This window comes from Geotrypetes seraphini, chromosome 5 (genome assembly GCF_902459505.1).
Source record: "Geotrypetes seraphini chromosome 5, aGeoSer1.1, whole genome shotgun sequence".
NCBI lineage: Eukaryota > Metazoa > Chordata > Amphibia > Gymnophiona > Dermophiidae > Geotrypetes > Geotrypetes seraphini.
Window position 1 is genome coordinate 259,899,471 of NC_047088.1, and position 18,214 is coordinate 259,917,684.

The 18,214-nt window shown below is 42.8% G+C and overlaps 1 long non-coding RNA gene across 2 annotated transcripts in view; it reads right to left on the reverse strand.

Annotated features, from left to right (window-relative positions):
• LOC117361536 overlaps positions 1 to 18,214 on the reverse strand; it is a 260,260-nt gene that overhangs the window by 146,521 nt on the left and 95,525 nt on the right. For both annotated transcript variants that reach the window (XR_004539679.1, XR_004539680.1), the window contains exon 2: positions 960 to 1,121. This is a non-coding gene — a long non-coding RNA (uncharacterized LOC117361536). The remainder of the gene's footprint in view (positions 1 to 959; positions 1,122 to 18,214) is intronic.

Below are 18,214 nucleotides of genomic sequence, written 5' to 3' on the forward strand. Positions count from 1 at the left end.
CTCACAGCTGCAGCCACCTTGATGAGACAAACTTTACTAATGTAACAATGGGTTACAAAATAAATGTGTTATAGTTGACCCAGGGCAGGAGAGACCTGACGGAGGGTTTTTTTTCCCCTCTAATATTTTAAAGTTAAAAGTTTTTTTTGTTGTTGTTGTCCAGCAAAGCTAATGGTGTGTTTGCATGACTGATTAACATAAGAACATAAGAACATAAGAATTGCCGCTGCTGGGTCAGACCAGTGGTCCATCATGCCCAGCAGTCCGCTCACGCGGCAGCCCTCTGGTCAAAGACCAGCACCCTAACTGAGACTAGCCCTACCAGCGCACGTTCTTGTTCAGCAGGAACTTGTCTAACTTTGTCTTGAATCCCTAGAGGGTGTTTTCCCCTATAACAGCCTCCAGAAGAGCGTTCCAGCTTTCTACCACTCTCTGGGTGAAGAAGAACTTCCTTACGTTTGTACCGAATCTATCCCCTTTTAACTTTAGAGAGTGTCCTCTCATTCTCTCCACCTTGGAGAGGGTGAACAATCTGTCTTTATCTACTTTGTCTTGAATCCCTGGAGGGTGTTTTCCCCTATAACAGCCTCTGGAAGAGCGTTCTCTCGGTGAAGAAGAACTTCCCTACGTTTGTACAGAATCTATCCCCTTTCAACTTTAGAGAGTGCCCTCTTGTTCTCCCTACCTTGGAGAGGGTGAACAACCTATCCTTATCTACTAAGTCTATCCCCTTCAGTACCTTGAATGTTTCGATCATGTCCCCTCTCAATCTCCTCTGTTCGAGGGAAAAGAGGCCCAGTTTCTCTAATCTTTCACTATACGGTAGCTCCTCCAACCCCTTAACCATCTTAGTCACTCTTCTCTGGACCCTTTTGAGTAGTACCGTGACCCACCAGAACCTCTCGGAGTTCCCTCAATATCCTGGGATGGATCCCTTCCGGTCCCGTAGCTTTGTTCACCTTCAATTTTTCAAGTTGTTCTGTACAACAGGAGTTTGATGGACTTCTAGACTGCTGAGGTCTGCAACAAGTCTGATGACCTCATGGAGAAGTCGGGAGTGCTGGGGACAGGGAGAGCAGTTGGGTGGTTATCAGTCTGGAAGACAGGTTGGTCTTGGTTGCCTGAGAATAGAAAAAAAAATTTTTTTAATTTTATAGTGGATTTTTGGCTAATGTTAATTAACTAAGTTCAAGTCTGGCCTATCTTTGTGGCAAGGGCTGTGTTTGGTTATGTCATACAGTGATTCTCTGTCACTTTTGTGTTGATGTGCAGAGCTCTTGTATTTAAATGAAATGTAGTAACAGTTAAATTAATTTTGTCCTGATTAACATTAAGAAAACAGGATAGAAAGTATCTTTTTGACGTTGTAAGAAGTAGTGCTGAGGAAACATTTATTGATGAGTTCTGGTTATTTATAAAAACCAGTTGTGAATTGGAGTAAATTCTGTCACTAAAATATTTTGGTTTAACCATTTGATTTATAACCTTGGAGATAAGCCTATAGATTAAGATGCATTGTGGGTGGGAAAAAGTTTAGGGAAATTTTAATTAGCCATTTTTTTCTCTGGTAGCTAGTCAAAAGTAAAGAAACAAATATAAATTTCAAAGTGTCATAGGGTTTTGCTTCCTTTGTTTTTTATTTTTTTTAGTTAGGGAGTAGGTTGAAGCTGAATCTCCTGAAAAGAAGAAGCGCTGGTACCCAACGGCTCTACAGAAAAAAAGAACACCTGGACCCTGTGAGAAAAAAATTATTTCAAAGAACTAAATTCTTCGAGAAAGATTTTATATGGAAACTTGTTCTAAAGTTATATAGATATATACATTGTGTTAGATTTGTAAAAATAAACTTAACAAAATCTTTTAGAACCTGTATTTGTTTCAAGGGTTTCATTTATTGTTCACCCAGTATCTTTTATTTAGGGTAGATTTTATATTTTATGCTAACTTTTCCCTCTTTTTAGAAACATTCTCACTTTGACTTATAAGGTAACCCGACTACAGAAGGCGAAGAGAGTGAGAATTGATAATCAAAGAGGGAGGGGTTACACTAGGTCTTTCCTCACTGAGCCGTCATTCAGGGGAAGTGGGCCACTTTGCCACGCGGTAAACGGTCACTTTTCATCTTGTTTCTATTTTGCTCTTAGGGGTCCTTTTACTAAGGCGTGCGCTAAAACAGCCAGTGTGCCTTAGTAAAAGCACCCCTTAATTTTGTCCGGTATATATATTTTATTTTTGAGAGACATTCAAGAAATCGTGATATGAACTTGTCCATTTTCCAGTGTTCTTATTCTTGTATCTGTCATTCCACAAAGGCCTTCATGCATTTTGCCTCCTCTATCTACCAGAATTCTTTGAATTTTGGGTCTTTTTAAACTATCTTTGTGCATACTTCCAAGGCTACTCTTTGCCCTCAGTGAGACGTAGTTAAATTTGGAAGAACAGGATAGAAATGTCTGTGACCCTGTCTTTTGCCCCCACTCCCTCATCTCCTCTCTCACCTTCTCTTTCCATGTATCTTTGTAGCGTTTTTTTATATTCCCATCGCCTACTCTCATTATCTGTGTGTCTTTATTTCGTTATGTTTCTCTGTCTAGACTAGATGGGTCTCAAGGTCTTTATCAGGCATCTTTCTCTGAAAAAAAAAGTTTATTGCAGCTTTTTTTCCCCCCTTTACTGTCTTCTTCCTTTCTTCTCATTCCTTACCCCCTCACCTTCCTCTTCTTTAGACAAAAATCTAGGTTCCTCTGTGGACAAACGTTCTTAGCTAGAAAATTAGGTTTTAGGGTCATTGAGGCATCTGGAATGCAGTTGAAGCAGATACAAAGATCAGTTTCCAGAGCTGATCATTTTGTGCTGCAGGGAACAATTTCCCTGTGGGAAGTAAATGCTCTTCAGCTTGGAAAAGAGACGACTGAGGGGACATAGAATGGGTACAAGTGGATCAATGTTTCACTCCGTCAAAAATTACAAAGACTAGGGGGACACTTGATGAAATTACACTGAAATACTTTTAAAAGGGGGAAATTTTTTTTCACTCAGAGAATAGTTAAGCTCTGGAACGCGTTGCCAGAGGTCGTGGTAAGAATGGATAACGTAGCTGGTTTTAAGAAAGGTTTGGACAAGTTCCTGGAGGAAAGGTCCATAGTCTGTTATTGAGAAAGACATGGGGGAAGCCACTGCTTTCCCTGGATCAGTAGCATGGAATGTTGCTACTCTTTGGGATTCTAGAATCTTGTTACTCTCTGGGATTCCGGAATCTTGCTATTCTTTGAGATTCTGGATGGAATGTTGCTACTCTTTGGGATTCTAGAATCTTGTTACTCTCTGGGATTCCAGAATTCTTTGAGATTCTGGATGGAATGTTGCTACTCCTTGGGTTTTGGCCAGGTACTAGGGACCTGGATTGGCCAACCTGAGTAAGGGCTACTTGGTCTGACCCAGTAAGGTTAGTCTTATGTTCTTTATGTTCTGCCTAGCTTTAAAAGGGAAAAGTAAGCAAAGTCCACCACAGTATTTCCACAGAAACAAAGTCAAAGCAGAGAAGCAAAAACTGTGGAACTGATGATCATGATAGAAACTTTATTTGAACAAGGTGCTAAAATATCCAATAACTTGAACAAACACTGTATATAAATCATGGCATAATAATAATAATAATAATAATAACTTTATTCTTGTATCCCGCAATACCATGGAAGTTCAATGCGGTTAACAATAGAAGAGACTGTACATTTACAGCGATGATACATATTACAGTGTTATTACATTTACAAAGATGTTACATAAATAGCAGTAATAAAAAGGCATATACTAAAGAAGAGACTGTACGTATACAGCGATGTTCCATGTTAAAGCGGTGGTACATTTACAGTGATGTTAAATATGAGGCTATGAAAAGGCAGGGCAATTAGATAAAACAGAGCTTGAGAAAGAGAGGCCATAGTGGCTTGGGAGGGGGGCGTAGTCAGAGGGAATGGAGGCATGTCGAGGTCAGGAGGGTGCAGGGAAGGGGGGAAGGCAGCGTTAGCGGAATTTGTCGAAGAGGTAGGTTTTTAGTGACTTCCTGAACAGGTGGTAGGGTGGAGAGTTGGAGATGAGGGCGGTAAGGCAATTGTTCCATTTGCCCGCTTGGAATGCTAGGGTTCTATCAGTGAATCTCTTGTAGAGGCAGCCTTTTAGGGAGGGAAAGGTGAATAGGTGGGCGTTTCGTGTGCGAGAGGGGCCTGCTATTTCAAGGTGCTCAGACAAGTAGATTGGGGAAGATCCTGTTAGAGTTTTGAAACAGAGGCAGGCGAACTTAAAGATGATCCTTGCCTCTACTGGGAGCCAATGGAGTTTGGTGTAGTAGGGGCTAACATGGTCGTATTTTTTGAGATCATAGATGAGGCGGACGGCCGCATTTTGGACTGTTCTAAGACGTTTGATGGTATTTTTATAGGATCCCAGGTAAATAATGTTGCAGTAGTCTAATATGCTTAATACCAGAGATTGGACGAGTAGACGGAAGGCTTGGTGGTCGAAGTAACGTTTGATGGTGCGCAGTTTCCAGAGGGTACAGAAACATTTTTTCACCTGGGCACTGGTATGGTCATCGAAGGTTAGGGTGCGGTCCAGGATGACTCCAAGGATTTTTATGGTGGGTAAGATAGGGTAATCTAGCCCATTCAATCTGAGGGAAGTGTTTGTTAATTTGTGGTTGGGACTCGCTAGGAAGATTTTGGTTTTTTCAGAGTTCAATTTTAATTTGAGTTTTGAGGTCCACAGTTCTAACTTGGTGAGGATAGATGTGATGAGTTTTTCCGTTTCTGGAGTGAGTGAGGTAATGGGAACAATGATGGTGATGTCATCTGCATATATGAACGATTTTAGGTTAGAGTTTGCTAGGCTTCGTGCCAGAGGGGTCAAGTAAATATTGAATAGGGAGGGGGATAGGGGAGAGCCTTGTGGGACTCCACAAGGGTTACGCCAGTGGTGGGAGAAGGCTCCATTACTGTGGACCTGGTAGGTACGGTTGGTTAGGAAGCCTGTGAACCAATCTATTACCTGACCGGAGATGCCAATGGAGTCAAGGCAGTTGAGCATAATGTCGTGGTCGACCAGGTCGAAGGCACTACTCAAATCGAATTGAAGTATCAGGGCGCTTTTACCCAGTGAGCACAGGTGGAGGAGGTAATTTGTCAGGGCAGCTAGGACGGTTTCGGTGCTATGATTTGGGCGGAAACCGGACTGGGAGTCATGAAGAATATTGTACTTGTCGAGGTAATTCGTAAGGTTGTTGTTGACAAGACCTTCCATGAGTTTTTGGAAGAGTGGTATGTTGGCGATGGGTCTGTAGTTGGTGATGGAAGAGATTGGCTCCTTGGGTTGTTTAGGGATAGGGGAAATGAGGATGTGGCCAAGTTCGGACGGGAAGTGTCCAGTGGACAGGCATAGAGATACCCAATTGAAGAGTTCTGCTTTGAATGATGGGGGGGCGCATTTCATGATGGTGGGAGGACAAGTGTCTAATAGGCAGTTGGAATTGGCGTATTTAGAATAAAGTTCGAGGAATAGATTCCAGTCAGGATTTACAAAGGAGGTCCAGGACATGTCGGCTATTGAACCTTCTGTGTCTGCTGCGCGTAGGTTGAGTGGGGGATCGGGGCTGTGAGCTGAAAGAGACAGTTTTAGAGTGTGGATTTTGTTCGCGAAGTGGGCCGTATTTCGGTTGTGAAACAACCTTCTTCCGGGGTCCGGTACTGCTGAAATGCGAAAACACGCAACAAAATACTGTGCACTGGACAGAATCCTATTCACCAAGCCGACAGTGCATTTGTGCCTAGCTTTAAGATAGCTGTGCAGAGCAGCGATTCCCAACCCTGTCCTGGAGGACCACCAGCCAGTCGGATTTTTGGGATAGCCCTAATGAATATGTATGGAGCAGATTTGCATATAATGGAGGTGACAGACATGCAAATCTGCCCAATGCATATTCATTAGGGTTATCCTGAAAACCCAACTGGCTGGTGCTCCTCCAGGACAGGGTTGGGAACCACCGGTATAGAGCATCTCTCTTTAGCAAGAAGGGTTTTCCTGTGTTTGATAGTATTGGGAGTTTCAGAAGTTCTCTGTTCCCCTAGGTAATCTGTTCATTTTTACATAAAATCCAAGGTTGAGAGATTTTCCAAACCATGAGATTACGGGCCAACACTAACATCCTAAAGCCATTATTCCTGTACCCTTTCTATCCTACAATATGCTTTATGGAAAATTATTGTACTGAAGTATCTCGGTTGTTGCTCTGCGGCCATTCTAAGCAAAAAGGATTCTTAAATTGTTGGAAGGATAAGGCTATAATTATTCATAGTTAAGGTAGAGCCATGGAAACAGCCATTAAAAATGGTAGTAAACAGTGGACTGGATATAACACACATGAATTCCTAAGGTCACTAGCGTTGGCTACAAAAATTGAATTTTAGGGCCTGTTTTTCCATAAACAATACATAATGTAGAAACTGCCTGCAGTTCCAAAGCCTGACAGGCCTTGCCAGCTCTCGTAGGCCTCAAAGCTATTATGATAATATAATGGTGACAGAAATGTGGCTGTTTCAGTTTAAATACCCAGCCTTGGGCAATGCCTTTCATATCCATCAAATGAGAGGGAGCTGGTACTGATAATTGTAAGAAAGGAAGGCTCAAGCAGTACCACATTCTCTATTTCAAAATTTGAAAATGCAACTTCCAATTTCACTTGTCTAACTTAAAAGTGTACATTTCAAGCGCCTCCAGGCTTTTTGTCTCTGTGGTTTCTTCTCTGCTGTCTAGAATAGAATTTAAAAGTTGAATATATTTTTTTAACCCTGGAAGTGGACAGATTCCTTGCAAATCTTAGGGGCTCATACACTAAGCTGCGTTCGGGCATTAACATACATAGTAACATAGTAGATGAGAGCAGATAAAGACCCGAATGGTCCATCCAGTCTGCCCAACACTACCCACTCTTTAAATTACTAACTTAATTTAGATTTTCCTTCATTTTAGCTATTGCTGGGCCACAACCTAAAGCTCTGCCCAGTTCTATGCTTAGGTTCCATCTACTGAAATCTCCATCAAAGCTCACTCTAGCCCATCTAAACCATCCCAGCCATCGAAGCCCTCCCTAGCCCATCTTCAACCAAACAGCCATATATAGACATAATAACATAGTAACATAGTAAATGACGGCGGATAAAGACCTGAACAGTCCATCCAGTGTGCCCATAAGTTATACCCATTAAAAAAAAATGCATGATTAAATTAACTTGTCTCTTCTTTGCTATTTCTGGGTCATAGACTGCAAAGTCCACCTAGACCGTGCAAGTCTGCTCAGTACTGGCCTTAATTTTTTCTGATTCGAGATCCTCTGTGTTCATCCCATGCTTTTTTGAATTCTGTCACCATTTTCCTCTCCACCACCTCCCTCGGGAGCACATTCCATGCATCCACCATCCTCTCCGTATTGAAGAATTTCCTTACATTGCTCATGAGTCTACCACCCCTCAACCTCAAATTACATCCTCTGGTTTACTATTTTCCTTTAACTGGAAAAGATTTTGTTCTACGTTAATACCTTTTAAGTATTTGAACATCTGAATCATATCTCCCTTGTCCCTCCTTTCATCTAGGGTGTACATATTCAGGGCTTCCAGTCTCTACTCATACGTCTTTTGGCACAAACCTTCTACCATTTTCATCACCCTCCTCTGGACCGCTTCAAACCTTCTTATGTCCTCCGCCAGATACGGTCTCCGAAACTGAACACAATACTCCAAGTGTGGCCTCACCAATGACCTGTACAGGGGCATCAACACCTTCTTCCTTCTTCTGTCTATGCCTCTCTTTATACAAGCCCAGCAGCCTTCTTGTCACACTGTTTCTTCGCCTTTAGATCTTCAGACATTATCACCCCAAGGTCCCTCTCCCCATCCGTGCATATCAGCCTCTCTCCTCCCAGCACATACAGCTCCTTCCAATTTCTAATTCCCAAATGCATTATTCTGCACTTCTTTGCATTCAATTTTAGTTATATTCAATTTAAAATTGTCTATATGACACTGTGATTACTGCATGAATCTCATCAATTTATATCACAGAATATTTTACTATAATGTTTAACTTGCTTTTCAATAGATGCTTTTTCTATATGAATTTGATAAGTTCAGACCCTTAACCTCATGAAATTGTGAAACATTCAATTCACGGATTTTCACGGGACCATCACTGCTATATCAAGTCTCACCTCCTTTTCCTTATTATTGATATGATAATTCTTTTAATTAGCTGATGTACTTATCTTGTTATATAGGCTTTGATAAGGATGGTGTCAATACTGGATACCCGTGCTTGGTAAGAGATATTTAACTGGGTGGAAAGCCCTCCGAGCTGGCCCCTCGACTCAAGTTTCGCCTTATGATGGCTTCCTCAGGAGGGGACGCTTACTCTTAGCTTTCATTCCTGGGTGAGCTTCTAATCGGCACAACTCTGACAACCTTTCGACGCGATCCCGAGGTGGAAGCTTTTCAAAACCTGGACAAAGTGCCAGGTTTTGAAAAGCCGTCTGGATGACGGATATGTCCAGGTAGATCTGGACGCCTGGTAACCCTACCTATACGGAGTGGTGGGAGCGGCACTGGCTGTCTTGCAGGGCAGGTCATCATTACCTGCCCTCATTCATTTATTTATATCTCACTTATTACCTAAATGGGTAATAACTAAAATGATAAAAAAAGACATACCCCAATACACATTCAGTACCAAAACTCAGCTCTTAACACCGTTTTTATCATCTGGCATGTGCTTGTACAAAGAAATGTGTCTTTAGTGTTTTTCTCAAATTCAAGCATGGAAGACAAAAGACACAAATTACTAGGTAATCTGTCCCACAACAGAGGACCGATGATGTACACAGTACTGTCACAAGTTATCTGACTAATGGACTTCTGCTAATAAAGGCAACACCACTCACTGCCTTATTCCCACAGATCTAAGGGAGTGGACTGGCTCACAAAGCCGTAGTGCTTGCCTAAAATGCATGGGGGCAGTGCCAGGCAATGTTTTAAAAATAAGCATCGGCAGTTTAAATTTTGCTCTAAATTGCATTGGGAGCCAATGTAAAGCTTTCTTAGGCACAGTATGTTATGTTAATGTGATGTTATGTTACTCAGGTTTTCTATTCTGCCTTTACTTATTCAGTTCAAGGCCAGATTCCATTACAAGAGGTTGGGTCAGTTACCCAGAAAGTTACAATGGACAGTTTAGAAACATAGAAACATAGAAAGATGACGGCAGAAAAGGGCCACAGCCCATCAAGTCTGCCCACTCAACTGACCCACCCCATTAGGTCTGAGTGCTAATGACCTGGTACCTTAACTCGACCCTCGTAGGGACCCCACATGGATGTCCCATTTATTCTTAAAGTCGAGAACGCTGGTGGCCTTGACCACCTGCACCGGAAGTTTGTTCCAGTGATCTACCACCCTTTCTGTGAAGAAATACTTCCTGGTGTCACCATTAAAATTCCCTCCTCTGAGTTTGACCAGACATTCAATAGAATTGTTAGTACAGGTAGATCAGTACAACTATTACTACAGTTAGGTCATAGTTTCAAATACTTACCCCTTCTTTTATGAAACTGCGATAGCTCCTGATGCTCATAGAGAGCGTTGGGAGCAGCGCAGGCCATTCAACGCGGCTCCCCCGCTAGAAACTGCTATCGCAGTTTCGTAAAAGGAGGCCTTAGTTACAAGTGTGAATAGGTCATCGTTGGCTCATCGTTATGTCCCAGAAGTTGCATTAGACAGTTCAGAAATGGGATTTTACAATTACCATTTCAGTTACTTCAAAGTTGGCTCCCTGTCTTGGTACAGAAATGCTTTTAAAAGTTTTCTGAACCTGAGATAGTGGTCACAAGATCATAATGTAAATGGTAGTTGGTTTCAGCATTTTGCTAATATTGGATGGATAAGGTAATTTGCCTGATAGACTATAGACTATATATTGTTGCATGCTGGGAATTATAAGTGGGAAAGATTTCTGGTGGAATATTTGTTGGAGGCACCCTGGAGTAGGATGGCCAACACTGTTAGATAGTCAGAGGCATTCCCTCTTAGGATCTCAAAGTCAGTGATTCCTAATTTAAACTTGATCCTTGCGGTTATGGGTCAGCCAATGTAGTTTAATATAGTAGGGTTTTAGGTGTTCCAATTTCCATAATCCATATATGAGTTTTACCACTGCATCTTGAAGTAATTGTAGACGCAATAGCAATGTTTTGGAGCAAAGAACTGGTGTTACATTACAGTAGTCTAGTCAAGATACAATTAGGGATGGCACTAAAATTCAGAAAGCCTCTGTTTCAAAGTATTTTCTGATGGATCTGAACATTCTCATCACAAGGAAAGATTGATTTATTGTTGATTGTACGTGACTCTTCATGGATAGGTGGTTATCAATTTCTACTCCTAAGATTCGGGATTGTAGTTCTAATGGAGAGTCTATGTCATATACTATAATCCTTGGAGTGTAGTGTGGGTCAGTTGAAGATCCTATTCAAAGGAATTTGGTTTTGTTCTTATTTAGTTTGAGGCAGTGGGTTGGGGTCCAGTTCTCTATGATGTGGACACATTTTTTGACAGTGGTGAGGGTATTGACTAATGCAGCCATCACAGGTAGTATGATCGTTATGTCATCTGCATAGGTGAAATATTTTATTTGTGTGAGATTTAGCTTGGCTCTCAAGGATTGCATTAGGAGGTTGAACACTGACAGCAAAAGTGGGGATCCTTGGGGGACCCCCACTGGGAAGGTGCCAGCTATCAGAAAGTTATACCATCCATACATAGCACATAGTACCAAATGGTTAGGAAGCCTTGGAACCAGGAGAGGACTGGGCTGCTAAATCCAAAATCACTGAAGATCTTGGACATTTGATTGAAGTCTACTAGGTCAAATGCGTTACTTAGGTCAAATTGGATTATGTTGGCGCTGTGACCCTTGCTTAGTAGTTCTTTGCCGTATGTTACTAGTGCTGCGATCACCGTCTCAGTGCTGTGATTTTTCCTGAATTCCAATTGTGAAGGGTGGAGGATATCGAAGCACTGTAAGTAGTATTCGAGTTTTTCTGTGACATATCCTTCCATCTTTTTAATGAATAGGGCGATGGAAGCTACTGGCTGATAATTAGAGTTTGGGGGTCTTGGGAATGGGCGTTAAGATAATGCCTCTTCCTGATTCGGGGAAAAGGCTAGTTTTTAGGTAATAGTTGAGCCATTGTGCTATTTTTCCTATGGTGGTTGGGGTGGCTGCTTTGATCAGGTAAGGTGGGCAGTTGTCAAGGCTGCAGTATTCTTTGGAGTATTATAGGAGAAGCCGTTTTGTGTCTGTGAATTTAATCTCTTCAAAATCATTCAAGATCTGTCTGCTGTTATTTCCATAGGTGGTTGTGTTGCAGTGGGTCTAGCTGGATTGGTGGGGGGTAACCGGTCTCATGTGGATTGGATCTTTGTTTTAAAATAGTTGACTAGTTCTGGGGCTGTTGGAATAGAGGGTTTGTCGCCATTTGTGATTTTGTTCGTGTTGGTTAGGTTTATCTAATATTGAGAACAGTTTGCTGACTCAAATCTAGATCTACTTAAGCCTACTGCAGCCTGTTGCTTTGCTTGCAGGGCCCTGTAGCATGATTGAGATAAACCTAGATATAGACTATTGCAGTAGTCTAATTTGGACAAAATCAGACTTTGAACAGCAGACAAAAACTGGATCTAGCCTAATCTTGCTCAGTACATGTAGCTGATAAAAACAGGTCCTTGCCTGTGTTGCTGTGTTAAAATAAGGTGCACTAGCGGCTTTAGCGTGCACTTAGCGTGCCCTACAATACCGCACGCACTAAACGCTAACGCCTCCATAGAGCTTGTGTTAGTATTTTTCGTTTAGCGCGTGGTTAGCGTGCGCTAATCTTTAGCGTGCGCTAAAAACGCTAGCGCACCTTAGTAAAAGGAGCCCTAAAACAGAATACATTAATCTAAAGAGAAATGAAAGGAGTAGATGTGATGGAATGGTATATGACGCTATGGGGTTTTATGTAAGTATTCATTTTTTGTTTATAAAAAATATGATAACCCGCCATTACTGTGCAGAGGTCAATGTGGCTGACAATTAAAATTTTAACAGTAGAATACTAATGTTGGCTAGGGCAGCAAAGCGCACGTGAATCAAGAGCGTTCATACCAAAACACAGTTTCGGAATCATTTTTTAGATATGTTTTTTTTAAAAAAAGTTACAGCAATAGGCAACAAACAAACTATGTGCAAAAATTACAGTAATAAAAAATGGGCTGGTTGATATTCAAAATGATTAATTGCCTGGAAATGGCCGCCGACTGGTTACATCATTTGCTCATGGCGCAGTTAACTGGTTATCTTCACTGAAAATGGCTACTTAGGCCCTGATTCTATAAACGGGGTTTCAGGTTTATTTAAAAATTTGATATACCGCCTTATTAAAAATTCAAAGCGGTTTTACGTAATATAAAAACAAAGTATAATAAGAACGTACATTAAAAACAAGTTACAAATAATGTTACAATCAAACGCACTGACAAACATTAACTTACCGATACAGGATGGAGAAGGACAGAAATACAATTTCTATAAAGAGAAAGAGAGGGAAAAGGACCAAACAAAAGGAAGGGGAACAAAAAAATAAATAGTCTAGAATAATGTAAGATATGCTAACATGATTAAAATATGGCAAGGAACAGATTTCCATTATCGTCCTTAGAAGGACTATTATAAACCAAATGCGTCTTTAAAAAGAAAGGCCTTCAAGTTACTATTAAATTTATCCAGGGATGTAATTTCTCTTATATAATTTGGTGCTGAATTCCAGATGGTAGGGGCCGTGACAGAAAAGATGCTAGTACGCATAGAGGAGCATAATCAAAAGGGAAGTCTAAGTCCATTTACGTCCATCTCGCAAGTCGTCCAAAGTTAAAAAGAGCCTAAGACACATTTTCGAAAGATACGTTCAACTTTTTTGTTACTTTTGAAAATCATCTAATTATACGTCCTGCCAATCTGATCGTCCAAGCCACTAAATCGTCCATCTTTATACCACATTTCCGTCCAACTTTCCGTCCAAGTCCAAAACGCCTAGAACAAGCCCTGTTGGATGTGGGAGGGGTCTGCAAAGTGATGGACTGCACACCCGGACATGCCACCTAAATAGTGGGGTACCTTACAGGGCACTGCTGTGAACTTCACAAAAAGGGTGCCATGGCTTCTCCTTACTACAGCTCCCTTATAGGTGACGGTGAGCCCCCCCAAACCACCTCCAGAATCCCCTAGACCCACTTATCTACCACCCCAATAGCCCTTATGGCTGCAGGAGCCACTTATATGCCAGTAAAAAAGGGTTTTGGGGGTGTTTAGGGGAGTGCACATGTTTAAGTATCAATGCAGTGATTACAGGGGCTTATGGGCATGGGTCCTCGTCTCTATGGGTCCCTAACCCACCCCCAAGACGACTTAAGCTGCCTCTGGGCTGGACAACTAGGCTTTCCTATGCCAGGCGGCCAGGTGATGATGGGCTGGAGGCTGAAATTTAAAGTTGTGAATAAAAATTTTATGGGGGTGGGGGGGGGTTGGTGATCACTGGGATAGTGTGTGGGGGTTTGTATTATGTGTTTGCAGTGCTTATCAGGTGACTTTAGGTGGGTGTTTGTGACTTAGACCATGGTCTAAGTCACAACGTCCAAGTTCAGTCTAGGCTCTGTTGTTAAACTTTCGGTTATACATGCTGTACGACTAAGTCTAAGCCGACCCAGGTCCCGCCCAACTCCCGCCTTCGACATGCCTCCCGAAACGCCCCATTTAGCTTTGGACATTGAGCAGCACTATAAAGGCCTAGGTCGTTTAGAAATACGTCCAAAACCCGGTTTTATCGGCGCCTGGATGTTTTTGAGAAATGTTCGTCCAAGTGCCGACTTAGGCCGGTTTTTGGACGTTTTTCTCTTTCGATTATGAGCCCCATAGTGTTAATATATCTTAAAGAGGGGATGGATAGCAAGTTTTGATTAGATGAACGTAATGTGCGATGGGAGGTATGAGGGATTCGATGATCTATAGGAAGCCAGTGAGCATTGGTCAAAAGAGGTGTGACATGATCGTATTTACGTGCTTTTGAAATAATTTTAATGGCAGTATTTTGAATAATTTGAAGACATTTTCTTTCTTTCTTAGTGATTCCTTTGTATAGTGCATTACTGTAATCTAAGCATGAAATAACGAGTGAATGAATAAGAATATTTAATGAAGCTTGATCTAACAAGGTGGTAAGAGATCTAATCATTCGAAGACAATAGAAACATTTCTTAACTACTGAGCTTATTTGTTCATGGAACGAGAGTTTTCTGTCGAAAGTAACACCAAGGAGTTTAATAGAGGTATCTGAACTGAAACTGATTTTATTGTTATGGGGCAGGAAAGGGTAAGACCTTCCGTGACTGGGAAAATCATTACTTTGGTTTTGCTGATGTTGAGGCCTAGCATATTTGTGCTTAACCAATGGATGATTTGTTAGGCCCCTAAACTGTACCGTTCCCTTGAGTTTTTGCAGCCCAAATGCATGACCTTGCATTTATTCGCATTAAAATCATAGTTGCCATATTCTAGACCATTCCTTAAGCTTCATTAGGTCCTTCCTCATATTATCCACCACCATCATGTCTAACCTTTTGCAGATTTTGGTATCATCTGCAGAGAGGCAGATCTTACCAGTCAGATCACTTATGTATTTTTATATATTTATTAAAAAAATTATTACTCACAACCATCCAACAATTTCTGAGCAAGTTACAATCAAACATGCGTAATTAAAACAGTATCACAGACAACAATGATACATAAAACAAATCACCTCATAACTATATCAAAACAATAAAATTCTTCCTCACTCAATCATTTACCAAGATACATTTATAAAAAAGCAAACTATTAACTATTTTGTTTGTTGCAGGTTTCTGGGTCTCGCTGCATCTTTGTCAGGTGGAAACCGACATTTCAGCCATCATGCTGTGGCTTTCTTCAGGGTATGCTGTGAAGTCTGAAGTGTGACTTTGGAAATAGTGGGTTCAATGACCTGAGTGGGAACAGGGCAGTCCACCAATTTGAATTTTGGCAGGAAAGGCAGTTGGTCAGAAATTTGAATTTTGGCTGGAAAGTCCATAGAATGGAAAAGCCTCTGGTAAGTTTAAAGATGTTCTCCCCTTGGAGCTGGGTTAGATGTTCTCTCAGGGTTTCCGCAGCTGGCATTGTGCTTGTTGCAGGTTTCCGGGTCTCGCTGCATCTTTGTCAGGTGGAAACCGACGTTTCAGCCATCATGCTGTGGCTTTCTTCAGGGCATGTTCTGAAGTCTGCAGTGTGACTTAGGAAATAGTGGGTTCACTGACCTGATTGGGAACAGGGCAGTCAACCAATTTGAATTTTGGCGGGAAAGTCCATAGAATGGAAAAGTCTCTGGTAGGTTTACAGATGTTCTCCCCGTGGAGCTGGGTTAGATGTTCTCTCAGGATTGCCAGCTGCGGAAACCCTGACAGAACATGTCAAATATTTTCTTAAATTATTACTAGCTCAGACATCTACCAAAAAACATTTATGAAAAAGAAGAGTTTTAACCATTTTCCTAAACTGAAGTACACTAGTAGCACTCCTTATCTTCAATGGTAATGCATTCCACAGTATTGCTCCCTGCACAGTCAATAAATCATGCCAAATGCCTGCTAACTTTTATCTGTATCATAGATAGAACCAAGATTGGAACCTTGTAGCAAACCACTGGTATCACCCCTTTCCTCAGAGTGATCCCCATTTACCACTACCCTCTGTCGCCTTCCACTCAACCAGTTCCTAATCCAGTCTGTCACTTTGGGGCTCCCCCCCTCCCCAACACCCTGAAAGATACACACCTCATACAGCCCCAGTCATCCTAATGAGATACATTTTACCATGTTGTTTCGGTGGCCCGTCAAATGCGCGCAGGACAATTGTGTACTGACAATTGCACCCCGACATTTGCGCACACAGACAAATGTGCGCAATGAATGGGAGGTGACCCGACAATTGCGCCCCTAGAGGATACTATTGTCTTTTTGAGGGTTACAAAGTAACTCTCTTTTTTGAGGGAGGTGGGATGGGGGAGACCCCCACTACACTTAAAACCAGTGGCGTACCAAGGGGGGCAGGGGGGCGGTCCGCCACGGGTGCACGCTTCAAGGTCACTAGAATCACAGATGTCCACTACACTGGGGAATCCCTTTGGGTAAATTTGGCCAGAGGGAAGGACAAATGCCTGTATCTTGGCGTAATATACAGACCCCCAAGACAACAGGATGACCTAGATATGGAATTAATCGGAGATATAGAGAATATCACCTTGCGTGGGGACACAGTATTGTTAAGTGACTTCAACATACTTGATGTGGATTGGGACACGCTTTCCTCTGCTTCCGACAGCAGCAGGAGGCTATTAAACTCTATGAAGGGAGCAAGACTCAGGCAACTGGTGTTGGAACCAACAAGGGATCAGGCAATACTGGACCTGATACTTACCAATGGAGAAAGTGTCACAGATGTCTCGGTGGGCGACACATTGGCCTCCAGTGACCACAACATGGAATGGTTCAATCTCAGGAAAGGTTTCACTAAATCTACCACACTGACCAAGGTCCTCAAATTCAAGGACACAAACTTCAAAGAAATGGGAGACTTCGTTCACCAGGCGCTACAAAGCCAAGCAGAAACCGATAACGTGGAAGAAATGTGGTCAACTTTGAAAGCCACCATACAAGAAGCAACAAACCGCTATGTTAAATCAGTAAATCTGATGTCAGATGTCAGTAAATCTGTTGTCAGAGAAAGGGCGGGACCACCGGAAGAGGAAGCAGCGTAGACGCAGGGCTAAGAGAAGGGGCAGGACCGCCGGCAGAGGAAGCAGCAGGGCAACGGTAGGAAACTTCTACATGATGGGGGGAGGCTGTGGGGGTGCGAGCGGTCCTTCGGGGTGGGGGTGCGAGCGGTCCTGCGGGGAGGGGGGGTGAATCGGACGTCGGGGGGGCATTAGGCTTTCAGGGTGGGGACAGGACTTCAAGGGGGAGAGGAGAGTCGAGGCGGGTTAAAGGAGAGTGGGCTGGCCAGAGGAGAGTCGAGGCGGGCTAAAGGAGAGTCGGGCTGGCCAGAGGAGAGTCAGGGCGGGCTAAAGGAGAGTCGGGCTTGCCAGAGGAGAGTCGGGGCGGGCGAAAGGAGAGTCGGGCATTGACGGGAGAGTCGGGGCGGCATGCGCGGTATACAGGTGTGCGCGGTATATAAAAATTTATTTACATAAATTACAGTTCCTAGCGCGCTATACCCGTGTGTGCGTTTTACACGGGTGCACGGAATATGAGTGAAAATACGGTACACCCTTAATGGTGAGATCCTATCAAGAACTGAAGCAAAACGAGACTTAGGGGTGATCGTCAGTGAGAACATGAAGACTGCCAATCAAGTGGAGCAAGCTTCATCCAAGGCAAGGCAAATCATAGGTTGCATACGCAGGAGTTTCGTCAGCTGTAAGCCTGAAGTCATTATGCCATTGTATAGATCCATGGTGAGGTCCCACCTGGAATACTGTGTGCAATTCTGGAAGCCACATTACCGTAAGGATGTGCTGAGACTGGAGTTGGTCCAGAGAATGGCCACCCAGATGGTCTCGGAACTCAAGGATCTCCCGTACGAGGAACGGCTGGATAAGTTGCAGCTGTACTCACTCGAGGAATGCAGAGAGAGGGGTGACATGATCGAGACATTCAAGTATCTCACAGGCCGCATCGAGGTGGAAGAAGATATTTTCTTTTTCAAGGGTCCCGCGGCAACAAGAGGGCATCCGTGGAAAATCAGGGGCGGGAAACTGCATGGGGACACCAGGAAATTCTTTTTCAATGAAAGGGTGGTTGATCGCTGGAATAGTCTTCCACTTCAGGTTATTGAGGCCAGCAGCGTGCCTGATTTTAAGGCCAAATGGGATAGACACGTGGGATCTATTCAGAGAAAGGTAGGGGAGGGTCATTGAGGTGGGCAGACTAGATGGGCCATGGCCCTTATCTGCCGTCTATTTCTATGTTTCTATGTTTCTATATTTCAGAGCAGAGTCGGCAGCCGCGCT